Source organism: Mirounga leonina, unplaced genomic scaffold (genome assembly GCF_011800145.1).
Source record: "Mirounga leonina isolate KUSES-001 unplaced genomic scaffold, KU_Mleo_1.0 Mir_154, whole genome shotgun sequence".
NCBI lineage: Eukaryota > Metazoa > Chordata > Mammalia > Carnivora > Phocidae > Mirounga > Mirounga leonina.
Window position 1 is genome coordinate 52,287,749 of NW_023270389.1, and position 12,768 is coordinate 52,300,516.

Here is a 12,768-nt window from a genome sequence, read left to right on the forward strand (position 1 = left end):
CCCCCCCCCCCCCCCCCCCCCCCGGCCTCAGCCCCGCCGGCGGCGGAGGGGCTTGTCAGCGCCCGGCGTCCTTAGGCCTCAGGCCTCGGAGCGCGGCCGGGAGGGCCTGGCGGGGAGGCTAGGCCGTGGGGAGGTGCGGACGCCGCCCCGGACGAGGGGAGGGCGCGGGAGACTTCGGCCGGAGGGGGGGGGGCCAAAAGGCCGCCCAGCTCGGCGGTTACCCCGAGGGCCTCGGCGGGGGGAGAGTGCGCGCAGGAAATGCTTTTTGGACCCCCGGTCTGTGGGGGTGGGGAGGTGAAGGCGTCTGTAAACTGGCACCGCCTCCGCGTCCCTGCACTCGGGGCAGCTCCTGCACCTCAGGGCTGCTCCCTTCCCTGACCCCGTAAGCGCTCCCCTTCCTCGGCCCAGTGGGTTTCACGGAGTCTATTTCCTTGAAGCTCCTGGAGATCGAGCCAGATGGTCTTCTTTCTTCCTGATGGCGATAGGGAAATTGTGTATGCGGGTGTCTCTTAAGAAAAAATTAAGTGCAACAGCAAAAAACATGCAACGTAAAACGCGATTATCGATAAGGGATGGGGAGGGATGGAGGGCTGAGGGGTGTTCTTAAAACATCGCTTGGCATCAGTTCTCTCTAAACATCGGTGAGAGTGAAACAAGGGCTCTTTTGGAGCGGTAATATAACTCTTGACATCCCAGAATAGTCCGTGAAACTGGAAACAAAGCCACTAACTGGCAACGCGAAGACAAATTGTGATGTTTGAATAGAACCTTTCTTCAAAGGAACCGTTTTTGTATTAATGTGCCGCATAACAAACAACAGCATTAGCCCAGAATGGACCCAACGAAGCATTTCTTCAGGAGAGAAGTGGTTCATCTCCAGGCTAGAACTTCTTGTGTCCTGTCTCAGGTTCTAATTTTTGCCTTTCAGAAATTTGTTCTAAGACTAACCTTTCCTTTGAGTTTGATACTTGATTTCTAAAGCAGACTTTAAATAAGATTTCAAAACTTTTTTTTATGACTTTCAAAAACTAGAAACAACAGTTCTCTTTTGAATGTTTAGGCTTTTGGGGAGGCAGCTCTTTATTGCATTTGCCTTCTGGTAGTAGTGCCTGTAACTTCAACAGTTAACTGCGACTACTCCTAAATTTAATTTTTTGAGACACCTATCTCGTCCATTTCCAAGTGGGGGCAGGGGCAATGATTCAAGTTATTTCTATTCCAGTTCCTACCTAGGTGTGCAGAAATTTATATTAAAATTGTTTGGATGCATCCAGGAAGATTGCTTTCTACTATTTAACATTCAGTTGCGTGGCCCATCTAGTTTGTGTTCTTAAAAGGAAGAGTGACCTGTGCAGAGAAGATGCCAGTTAATATCTTGCATCCATTTTTAGGGTAAATTTCTACTTAGATTGTCTGTGTTGTAATTCTAAGCATGTGAAATTTAATGAGTGGAGCTAGTCCTTAATTCTTTCAAGAGAATTGACAGTAAATACACTAACAATCGAATAAACATGGAGGTTGAAGTATTTTATTGTTGTTTAGAATTGAAGTATAGTGGAAAAGTATGAATAGCTTTCATTTTATGCCTAGCATAAATAATGTGGCTGTTTTGACTTTAAAGTGATGGGGAAAGAACAACTTTCACATGGCTCCAGCTAATGTATCTTCAGAAAGTACACTTTTTTTTTAAGTGCTCAAATCCATAATTTTTTCAATGCTTAATTTTGTTGGGTCAGCACAAAATGCATGTAAAGTCTATGTTGTAATGATGCTTATATTTATCTGTGACCCTAAACCTGTTAGAATGTACAGGTTTGAAAATTGTAAGTGGTTAGTTTGCTTTGTACAAAAAAAAAATCTCATCTTGTGTGAAGGACTATTTTGCCTCATACTTAATACCATTTTCCTGAAAAACAAAAGCTTTTTTTAAATCTTAAAAAAACATTTATTTGTCAGAGAGAGAGAAAGAGAGAGAGCGAGCGAGCACAAGCGGGGGTAGGGGCAGGCAGAGAGAGAAGCGGACTGCCAGCTGAGGAGATTCAGGGACCTGATCCCAGGACCCTGGGATCATGACCTGAGCCAAAGACACTTAACCTACTGAGCCACCCAGGCGTCCCAAAACAAAAGATTTTTAAATGTTAAGGTTTTGTATTTGAAATTAGATGTTGACCCAACAATTCATGGGTTGGGTCTGGGTCCCTAGAGAGTTCTGGCTTTAATAGGTGTCAAAACTATTTTAAGATATGATCCCTGCATTTTCATATTTTATCAGTGTTTATTCCCATAATTTCAGTTTCTCAAGTAATATTTAAGAATTTCCTTGTAAGATTTTGGAACCATAGCTTAAGAATTAGATTTGCATTTTCTTGCTAATATTAAAAGTTAATATATATTTGATTAATTTGAAGATATTTCAAAGGGTTTTTTGTACATAAAAAATTTACAGTTTTTCAAGGCATCTTTGTTGAATGAGTAAAAACATTCTCATTTAATCCTATTTAGGCTGTAATATTGGTGGTATTGTTCTCACTTTATATATGAAGAATCTGAGGCTAGGAGAAGCTATGTAACTAGCAAAAAGGCCACATAATTAATAGGTGAAAGAGCTTACTCAAACCCAGGTCTTGTGGCACAAATGAGATGCTTTACTACTGCCACCATGTGTCTCAAGGTTTAACTTTGAAGCCTTTCCTATGTTGACAGATTCTTATCTGTTTTGATCAGGAGCTATGCTTTGTAATACTGTACTTGCCTTTAGCCCTGATACCTTTCTATTAACATTACTTATACACTGCCAAATATTCACTTATAAATTTGAGAAAGTATTCATGTGAATTACAAATGAAACATTTATTTTTGCTTTTAGCAAATTTTAATGCTGTTGATATAGAAATTCATACCATTTACATAGGACAGATTTATGGTATTGCTGTAATGGTTTCATGGTTTTAATTTGCTGTGTAAACAGTTACTAAATTGTGCCTTTGAAATACTTCATGGAAATTTAAAAATGACTTTAGTAACATTTAGGGATGTTCAAGTTGGGCCAGCTAACACTTGAAATTCTTCATTTATACTTTTTTAAAGCCATAAACCATTTAGAATACTGCACCATTTTTTGTCTCTAGATCTTGGGGTTCTACCCTTGGATATATCTTGAGAGTGGTTGGCACTCAACAAAGTGAAGAATACACTGATAAATGATCCTGTTTGGTGGATACCTCGGAGCAAGATGTTCTTTGGCAGGGTATACTGACCTGGTTTAGCTTTGGCCCTGTCAACGCTCAAGAGTTCAGGTATTCTTTGGGGTTAGATTCAAATGGATTTAAATTCTCACATTGGCCTGCATCAAAACAGTCATAGTAGATTTCAAAATCAGCCCGTTCTTGTAGGACGCTTGTGAAGACCTCCTTCTCTTGTTTAATCCTGGAGTCTAGGCTGGATTTGGACTAGCCTTGGAGGTTGTTATGCCCTAATTGATTTTGTCTGGAATAATACAAAGGAATTTTTCTTATTCCAAAGTTTCTTAAATAGATTCTATGTATTTTTAAGTGAGCAGTTTACTAATCCTAAATAATGTTTCCCTACATCCCCAAGACAGTTAACTTCAGCATATTTATTTATAGCCATTATTGGTCAGACTTGTGCCTGTTCACTTCTTATATAATATTCTTGTTTACCGTTTATGTAATATTAGACACTTCTTATTAGTTCACAATGTTTTCCTAATCGGCTGAGGTTTGGGGAAAGAATTCTAGTAAAAAAGTTGAGTTGACCTTTCATGCACAGTTGAGCTGACTGAAATTGTGACCTGCTCTAGAGGAATAAATATTTTAAGGTTCATTTATGTTTTTCTTTGAGATTATTAACAAATACATGTCATATGTCAGCAATATTTTGATGTTAAGCATTTTAGCACTGACATCAGTACTCAGATCACTGATTATTACTGTGCATATATGGGAATAATTTACCTTGTAATGCATCTAAAAATCTCCAGGATCTAAATAGGTAGGAATGTTTTCGAAGAAGAGTTCTAAAGGGGTCATTATGTGTATATATATACACACATATAATATATATATTTATTATTGTTATTATATATCTTAAACAATTTTTAATTAAGGTTCAGGTCATTTAACATAAAACTAGTAATTTTAAAGTAAGCAGTTCAGTAGCAGTATATTCACAGTGTTGTGCAACCACCGTTGTCTAATTCCAAAACACTTTTATCACCCCCAAAGGAAGCTCTGTACCCATTAACCTGTTAACTCCCCATTTCCCCCTCCCCCTGGTCCCTAGCAACCACCCTTCTACTTTCTGTCTCCGTGGATTTAACATAAATGTATATTGAGTCAAGATTAAGGAGCGGTACTATGTATAATTGAAACTGCAGAAAAAAACTTTAGGATATGATTGTTAGGAATCAAAAACCACCTCATTCTTTGCATGCTTTTCTTGAGTACAGTAGGCAGACTGCCAGGGACTCTTAATGGAAGAAAAGTTGAAAGCCACAGCAATTTGCAGTTTTAATTTTGATCATTCCAAAGGAGTCCTACTCAAACTCTCAGACTCATTTGTATTTCCTTATTGGGTTATGAGAATTAACTAAATTATAATGTTCTATACAAATATGAGCAACTAATACTTATTTAGTTTGCTCTCTACAACCTATTTGCCTTTTGGTTTTTCTCCCCCCACCCCTTCTTCTTAATGTATAGAAGAAACTTGGAATGTTAGCAGACAAGGACTTATTTGAGATTATATTGAAAAATGATTGTTAGGTTGAAATTCTTTGATCTTTATGAATCTGACTTTATAATTATTTTACTCAGCTAATCTTTGAGAATATTTAGAGCTATAATTTGCCTGACACTCTGCTTTTAATCACATGTTGAGTAAGTATTAAAAACCTAGGTTTTGGCTCTCTACCTGACTCCCTCCAAAAACATGACACTGTTACAGAAGCAATTGATTTGTAGCCTTTTTTGCTTGGTTTAGTTCATGGATTGAGAGAGAAAACTATTAGGCTTTCTTTTCTGGAATAATGTGTAATAAAGTTGGACTTCTGAAAATTTATTCATTTTATTTATTTATTTTTTAAGTAATCTCTACACCCAACTTGGGGCTCGAACTCTCAACCCCAGGATCAAGAGTCACACATTACCCACCGAGCCAGCCAGGCACCTCTTTTTAAAAACATTTTTTTTTGGCGGGGGGGGAACGCCTGGGTGGCTCAGTCGGTTAGGCGTCTGCCTTCAGCTCAGGTCATGATCCTGGCGTCCTGGGATCAAGTCTCGCATCAGGCTCCTTGCTCATCGGGGAGCCTGCTTCTTCTGCCTGCCTCTCGCCTTGCTTGTGCTCTCTCTCACTGTCAAATAAATAAATAAAATCTTTAAAAAAAAAGATTTTTTTTTTCTTTTTAGTAATCTCTACACCCAAGATAAAGAGTTGCATGCTCTTCTGACTGACCCAGCCAGGTGCCCCAGACTTCTGTAAATTTAGAATTGCTTAATTTGAAGTTTCAGTTTAGGGCTTTGGAAATACTCTTTTTTCCTTATCTTAAATTCAGAATGGTACTCCCTTCCCCTCCCCAATTAAATTGAGATCTTAAAGTTTATGGTGATAAGTGCAAAACAGATTTCATGTTATTAGTAAAGATTTGTAATGAGTTACAGGAGATCTAAGTGGGGAAGAAAATTTTAAATTTTTGTATTAATCTCCCTCTCCCCCTTTTTTTAAACATGATTTTAAATATTCATATTTTCTTAGTTGTTTCCAAATGTTAGAGTTCTCCATCGGACTTGAAAACACTTTATTTTTTATTTTTTTAAAGATTTTATTTATTTATTTGACAGAGACACAGCGAGAGAGGGAACACAAGCAGAGGGAGTGCAAGAGGGAGAAGCAGGCTTCCCGCAGAGCAGGGAGCCCGATGTGGGGCTCGATCCCAGGACCCTGGGATCATGACCCGAGCCCAAGGCAGATGCTTAACGACTGAGCCACCCAGGCACCCCTTGAAAACACTTTAAAATAAGCCCTCAGCAACCTCCAAATTATTCTTGGTGACCCTGATATCCCTCTCTGGCCATAATCTTGGGCATATAAAAAGTCACCTTACTAATATCTCCTTTTCAAGGGAAAATTTACTTAGTTATAAGAACAACTTAAAAAGTGATGAGAAAGAATTACTTAAGAATATTTACAACTCGGGGCGCCTGGGTGGCTCAGTCGGTTAAGCGACTGCCTTCAGCTCAGGTCATGATCCTGGAGTCCCTGGATCGAGTCCCGCATCGGGCTCTCTGCTCGGCGGGGAGTCTGCTTCTCCCTCTGACCCTCCCCCCTCTCATGTGCTTGCTCTCTCTCATTCTCTCTCTATCAAATTAAAAAAAAAAAAAATCTTAAGAATATTTACAACTCATTGCTTTTCTTTAATAGGGGGGCTTTTTTTTCAGAAAAGTATTAACTCTTTGTAAATATTTCTGTATTTTTATATATACCTCATTAATTTTTTATAGTAACATAGGAAAGCTAGTGCACTAAATTAATACATTTAATCATTGGGGTGCCTGGGTGACTCAGTTAAGCGTCAGACTCTTGGTTTCAGCTCAGGTCACGATATCACAGTCCTGGGATTGAGCCCAAGTGTGGTTCCGTGCTCAGTGTGGAGTTTGCTTCACATTCTTTCTCCCTCTCCCTCCCACTCTATTCCTCCCCACCTGTATGCACCCTGTGCGCGCGCTGATGCTCTCTCTCTCAAATAAAATCTTAAAAAAAAAAAATACATTTAATCAATTAACATCTTTAAGTGAGGTGATGTTTAGAGATCTATGCTTAAAAATATGGCTTAGTGGAAGATTTGTGAATGAAATAGGATTATTGTATTCTTAGCTTTATTATAGAACAGTATTTCATCTATCCAGGTCCCAGTTTAGAATAAGTATACAAAAAGACTTTTAATTGTTACAAGATTAATGAACCAGATCATCTGCACTAAGGCACTGATTTAGGAGCTCTCTTGGTTTGTGCATAATTCTAATAAATTTGATTATCTGTTCTCTAATCCTACAGCAGATTAAAAGGTGCAAATTAGCTGTGGGAGTAGAGGCACTGTAGGTAAAAGGGACAGTTGAGGGGGTGACAAAAAGTTAGCTTAGGGCCATTTAATGTAGGGACAGCACCTCATTAGACTCTGAGTGTGTCATTAATTATTGTTCTATATAACATTCCTTTTTTTAAGAACTATTTCTGATGATAAATTCATTGTGGGGAAATTCAATTATGTTCATAATTTTGGGAGTCATAAAAATATGTACAGAGTATATTAGAACGTAGGCTTTGGAGTCAGAAATATCTAGGTTCCCATCTTTTATCACTTAAGCTTTATCATCCCTAAAAACAGAAATGGTAATGCCTTCCTTTAAAGATTTGTTTTGGGGGGGTGCCTGGGTGGCTCAGTCATTAACCATCTGCCTTCCGCTCAGGTCATGATCCCAGAGTCCTGGGATCAAGCCCCGCATCGGGCTCCCTGCTCAGCGGGAAGCCTGCTTCTCCCTCTCCCACTCCCCCTGCTTGTGTTCCCTCTCTCGTTGTGTCTCTCTCTGTCAAATAAATAAATAAAATCTTAAAAAAAAAAAAAAAAAGACTTGTTTTGGGTGTGCCTGGGTGGCCAGTCAGTTAAGCAACTCATCTTGATTTTGGCTCAGGTCATGGTCTCAGGGTCGTGAGACCGAGTCCTCCCCCTACCTCAGGCTCCCAGCTGGGTGTGGAGCCTGCTTGAGATTTTCTCTCTCCCTCTCCCTCTGCTCCTCCCCCCTGCTGGCATACACACCTGCCTGCATGTGTGCATGCTCTCTCGCTCTCTCAAATAAATAAATAAAATCTTAAAGATTTGTTTTGAAGTTTAAATGAGATAACATACATTTTCAGTATAGTACCTGATACCTAGTACTCATTCAATAGATGTTATTTTCCTCCTCAAATTCTGTTTAACAAAAATCCTTTTAGAAAGATATTCATCTAGACTATTTGAAATCATTTTGCTACTGAAACTGCATATAAATTTTGTGTCGTTTAGGATTAAATGTATGTGTACTTTTTTTTTAAAGATTTTATTTTTAAGTAATGTCTGTACCCAGTGTGGGGCTTGAAGTCACAACCCTGAGATCAAGAGTCACATGCTGTACTGACTGAGCCAACCAAGCGCCCCTGTATGTGTACTTCTGAAGGAAGTGGTCAGGAATGATATACCATTCTCATTTTCTTCCCACGCCAGTCTTTCATCGATATGGATCTGTGCTATTCAGTACCAGCCACTAGCTACAAATGGCTAGCTACTTAAATTTAAAATTTTTAATAGACTTAATTTTTTTAGAGCAGTTTTAGGTTTATATAAAAATGTCCTGAAGGGACAGAATTTCCATACACACCTTCCTCTCACAGTTACTTCCGTTAACATCTTGTATTAGTGTGGTGCATTTGTTATAATTGATGATCCAGTGTTGATAAATTGTTATTAACTAAGTTGCAGAGTTTATATGAGGATTCACATTTTGTGTTGTATGGTTTTATGAGTGAGATTGTCTTCTTTCACTTAGCAATGTAACATTTAAGGTTCTTCTAGGTCTTTTTGTGGCTTGATAGCTCATTTCTTTTTTTTTTAAGATTTTATTTATTTATTTGTCAGAGAGAGAGAGCACACGCACTAGCAGGGGGGAGCGGCAGGCAGAGGGAGAAGCAGGTTCCCCGATGAGCAAGGAGCCTGATGCAGGACTCGATCCCAGGACCCTGGGATCATGATCTGAGCCGAAGGCAGACGCTTAACTGACTGAGCCACCCAGGCGTCCCTAGCTCATTTCTTTTTACTACTAAATAATATTCCATTTTGTTCATAAACTTAAGTTTTAACTAATTAAAATCAAATAAAATTTAAAACTTAGTTCCTCAGTTGCACCAGCCACATTTCAGTGGTTCAGTAACCACATGTGGCTAGTGGCTACCATACTGGAAACCGAAGACAAAGAACATGTTTAACATCTCAGGAAGTTTTATTGAAGAGTGCTGATGTAAACTATCCTCCCAAGGTCCAGTTCTCTGTTTATGTTCACTCTCACAGAAAACTTACCTCTTTACATGATCTCAGTTTGTCCTCAAGCCTGCATTTTCAATGCTTTGTTGCTTGTGTTGCTGGCAGCCCTGAACTTTACATAATAAACTTTACTCCCTGAATGAAACAGCCTTACCAAATATTGTCCATTAATGGTTTTCTTGGTTTCTTATCAGAGTATCATCTTTTACTCCATTTTTCGGTGTTCCTAAAATCTGGAGTCACCTTTTCTTGTTTTTCTCTAAACCTTTCAAATATATTTGTCAAGGGTATACAGATCTCAGAGCTAATAAATGGCAGTATTGAGATTAGAATCTAGATCTCCTTATCCTAGTTCTTTCTTGGGCTCCGCACTAATTGGAGTTGCCTTTACAATCATGTTTGAAGTTACAATCACTTTTGAAGAGGTGATTGGGGACCATTTGATTATATACTATCTAATTTTAAATAGTATATTTATAGATTAAAACTATAGATTTTAATAAGTAGTTATTCGTATTCTTTAACTAGAATCTTAAATGAAGAAAATTATCCCATTTAGCTGATTTCTCTCTATAATTCAGTTATGATGGAAAATATTTTTTTTTTGAAGATTTTATTTATTTGAGAGAGAGAGCATGAAAGGGGGGAGGGTCAGAGGGAGAAGCAGACTCCCTGCTGAGCAGGGAGCCTGATGCGGGACTCGATCCTGGGACTCCAGGATCATGACCTGAGCTGAAGGCAGTTGCCTAACCAACTGAGCCACCTAGGCACCCAGAAAAATATTTTTGAGTATGAGTCATTTTAGATAACAAAAATTAATTTCCAGGACTAATGTAAATTGGCTGGTAAGGGTGAATAGAATTTAACTGAACATTATTGGCATCTAGAATTCTCTATTGGCACTGCTTGGCTTCACACTTGGATTCTATTCAAACTACATTTTAATCTGTAAAATCCAAATTGGTTACCACATGAACTTGTATCTTCCTTAACTCACCATGTTGAAGTTTGCGGAGCTTGAAAAATGGAGAACCTTATGTCAGTCTCTTTTGCCTTTTTTTTTTTTTTTTCTTTTTTTAAATAGATAAGCTATACCTCTACTTTTGCTGAAAGTAGCCATATTGTGTTTGGTCTTGATTTGACCGTCCCTGTATACTGATCATGCTTGCTTAAAAGTCCATTTTTGTGGGGACATTCTGTTAAAGAGTAGTCGTCTTCCATATTTAAGTGCTGTACTTAAAAAACAAAACAAAACAGAAAAAACTTGGATTTTAACCTTCCTTTTCAAATGCTTTCCCTATAATTACTCTTTTAAAACCCATGTTTTATATGTCAAATTTTACATTAATTACCCCATTGAAAAGTTTTTGAACTTTTTATTAAACATTCTTTGCTTGAATTTAGCTTTTCTTTAAATTTATCAGAGACTTAAAAAATAAATGTAAGGTTCTCCATATATTTAGAAAAATTGAGTTATAGGTTCTGTGGATTGACTCATTATCTGAGTCAATTTTTTCAGAAATGTGATTTTATTATTATAGGTCTGTAGGTATGCAATTGATGAAAATTTGTTCATAGGAGCCCAGAAGACCAATTTATTTTCTTTCTACTGCTATAAAAAAGATGGTTTTGTGAAATAAAAAAATCCTTAGGATAGATAGATCTCTAAATGCATTTAAGAGCAACTTAGAATATCACAAAGGCCAGAATAGATAATATTCTTATGAAAGCATCATTGAATATTGAAGTAGTAGTACCTGGTTTCCTAAAGATTGACATGCATTAGTTAATTCATTGTACTCAGTGTCAAGATAAAACTCAACAGCTTAGGTGCATAATGACAAAATGGTGAGGGGGGTGGAGGCAAAGGAAGTAGGGAGTAAAATCCTGTCAATTGATTCTCCATATTTGGGAAAGATTTGGGGTTCAGTTCTTGATTTTTTTAAATTCTTTTTTGTTTTTAAAAGACTTTTCAGAGCAGTTTTAGATTCACAGCAAAATTGAGAAGAAGGTACTGAGATTGCCCATATATTCCCTGCTCCCACACATGCAGTCTCCTCCATTATCAGCATCCACCATCAGAGTGGTACATTTATTACAAAAAAAAAAGATGAATCTACATTGACATTTAAAGTCCATAGTTTACGTAGTGTTCATTCTTGGTGTGGTACATTCTGTGGGTTTGGACAAATGTATAATGACAAGTATTCACAATTATAGTATCATACAGAGTATTTTCATTACCCAAAAAATCCTGTGTTCTGCCTATTCATCTTTCCTCACTCCCAACTCCTAGCAACAAGTGATCTTTTTATTGTCTCCCTAGTTTTGCTTTTTCCATAGTGTCCTGTAGTTGGAATCATACAGTAGGTAGCCTTTTCAGATAGCTTCTTTCTTTTAGCAATGCATTTAATTTTCGTCCATGATTTTTCACAGCTTAACGCTGAATAATATTCCATCGTCTGGATATACCACAGTTTATGAATACCGAAGGGCATCTTGGTTGGTTGCTTCCAAGTTTTGGCAGTTATGAATAAAGCTGCTCTAAACATCCGTTTACAGGTTTTTGTGTAGTCATAAGTGTTCAGCTCCTCTGGGTAAATAGCAAGGAGAGTGGCTGCTTGATTGTATTGTAAGAGTATGTTTAGTTTGTAAGAAACCATCAAACTGTTTTCCAAAATGGCTGTCTCATTTTGCATTCCTACCAACAATGAATGAGAGGTCCTGTTGTTCCACATCTTTGTCACCATTTGGTGTTGTCTGTGTTCCAGATTTTGGCCATTCTAATGAGTGTGTAGTGGTATCACGTTGTTTAATTTGCATTTTCCTGGTGACTTATGATGTGGAGTATCTTTTCATGTGTTTATTTGGAATATAATTAAAAAAATTTTTAGGTAGGCTCCATGCCCAATGTGGAGCCCACCATAGGGCTTGAATTCACTACCCCAAGATCAAGACCTGACCTGAGATCAAGAATCAGACACTTAAACAATTCAGCCACCTAGGTGCTCTGGAGTAAAATATTCTATAATTGGAATCATACAATATGTAGTATTTTCAGATTAGCTTCTTTTTTGTTTTAAGATTTTATTTATTTGTCAGAGAGAGGGGGAGAACACACATGTGCACAAGCAGAGGGAACGGCAGGCAGAGGGAGAAGCAGGCTCCCCACAGAGCAAGGAGCCCAATGTGGGACTCGATCCCAGAATCCTGGGATCATGACCTGAGCCGAAGGCAGAGGCTCAACCAACTGAGCCACCCGGGTGTTCCTCAGATTAGCTTCTTTATTCTTATCTTTTTAATCTGCCACTTCAGTTTTAGTTTTCCTAGCTTATAGATATTTTTAAAGATGTGGTTAATTTTGGAGGCATACTTTCTTCTCAATATTAAGTACCAGTATTAAAAAATTTAGCTCTTTGTGTGGTGATACATCCTGCTGTCCTAAGTCCCATTGCCGTTCAGCTTTATCTTTTATGTGAATTGTCCCAACACTATCTTTAGGAATATGAAACTTGTTACAGTCAGAGTAGTGATTTTTTTCAGTCATTCAACAATTATTGAGCAAATATTATACACCATACAGCATACAACAATATGGACTTTCTCATATAGAAAGAGCATAGAATATATTGGAGACATCAGGGGAGTACCTAATACAGGCTGGGCTAAAAAAGACTTCT

At 38.0% G+C, this 12,768-nt stretch overlaps 1 protein-coding gene across 3 annotated transcripts in view; it reads left to right on the top strand.

Moving 5' to 3' along the window:
• RC3H1 (ring finger and CCCH-type domains 1) overlaps positions 1-12,768 on the top strand; it is an 83,623-nt gene that overhangs the window by 529 nt on the left and 70,326 nt on the right. Inside the window, exon 1 of one of the 3 annotated variants that reach the window (XM_035010769.1) lies at positions 1,960-3,296. The exons of the other annotated variants lie outside the window; for them this stretch is intronic. The gene's annotated coding sequence lies outside the window, so the exon portion shown is untranslated. Of the gene's footprint in view, positions 1-1,959; positions 3,297-12,768 lie in introns of those variants that run through there. 3 annotated transcript variants of the gene reach the window in all.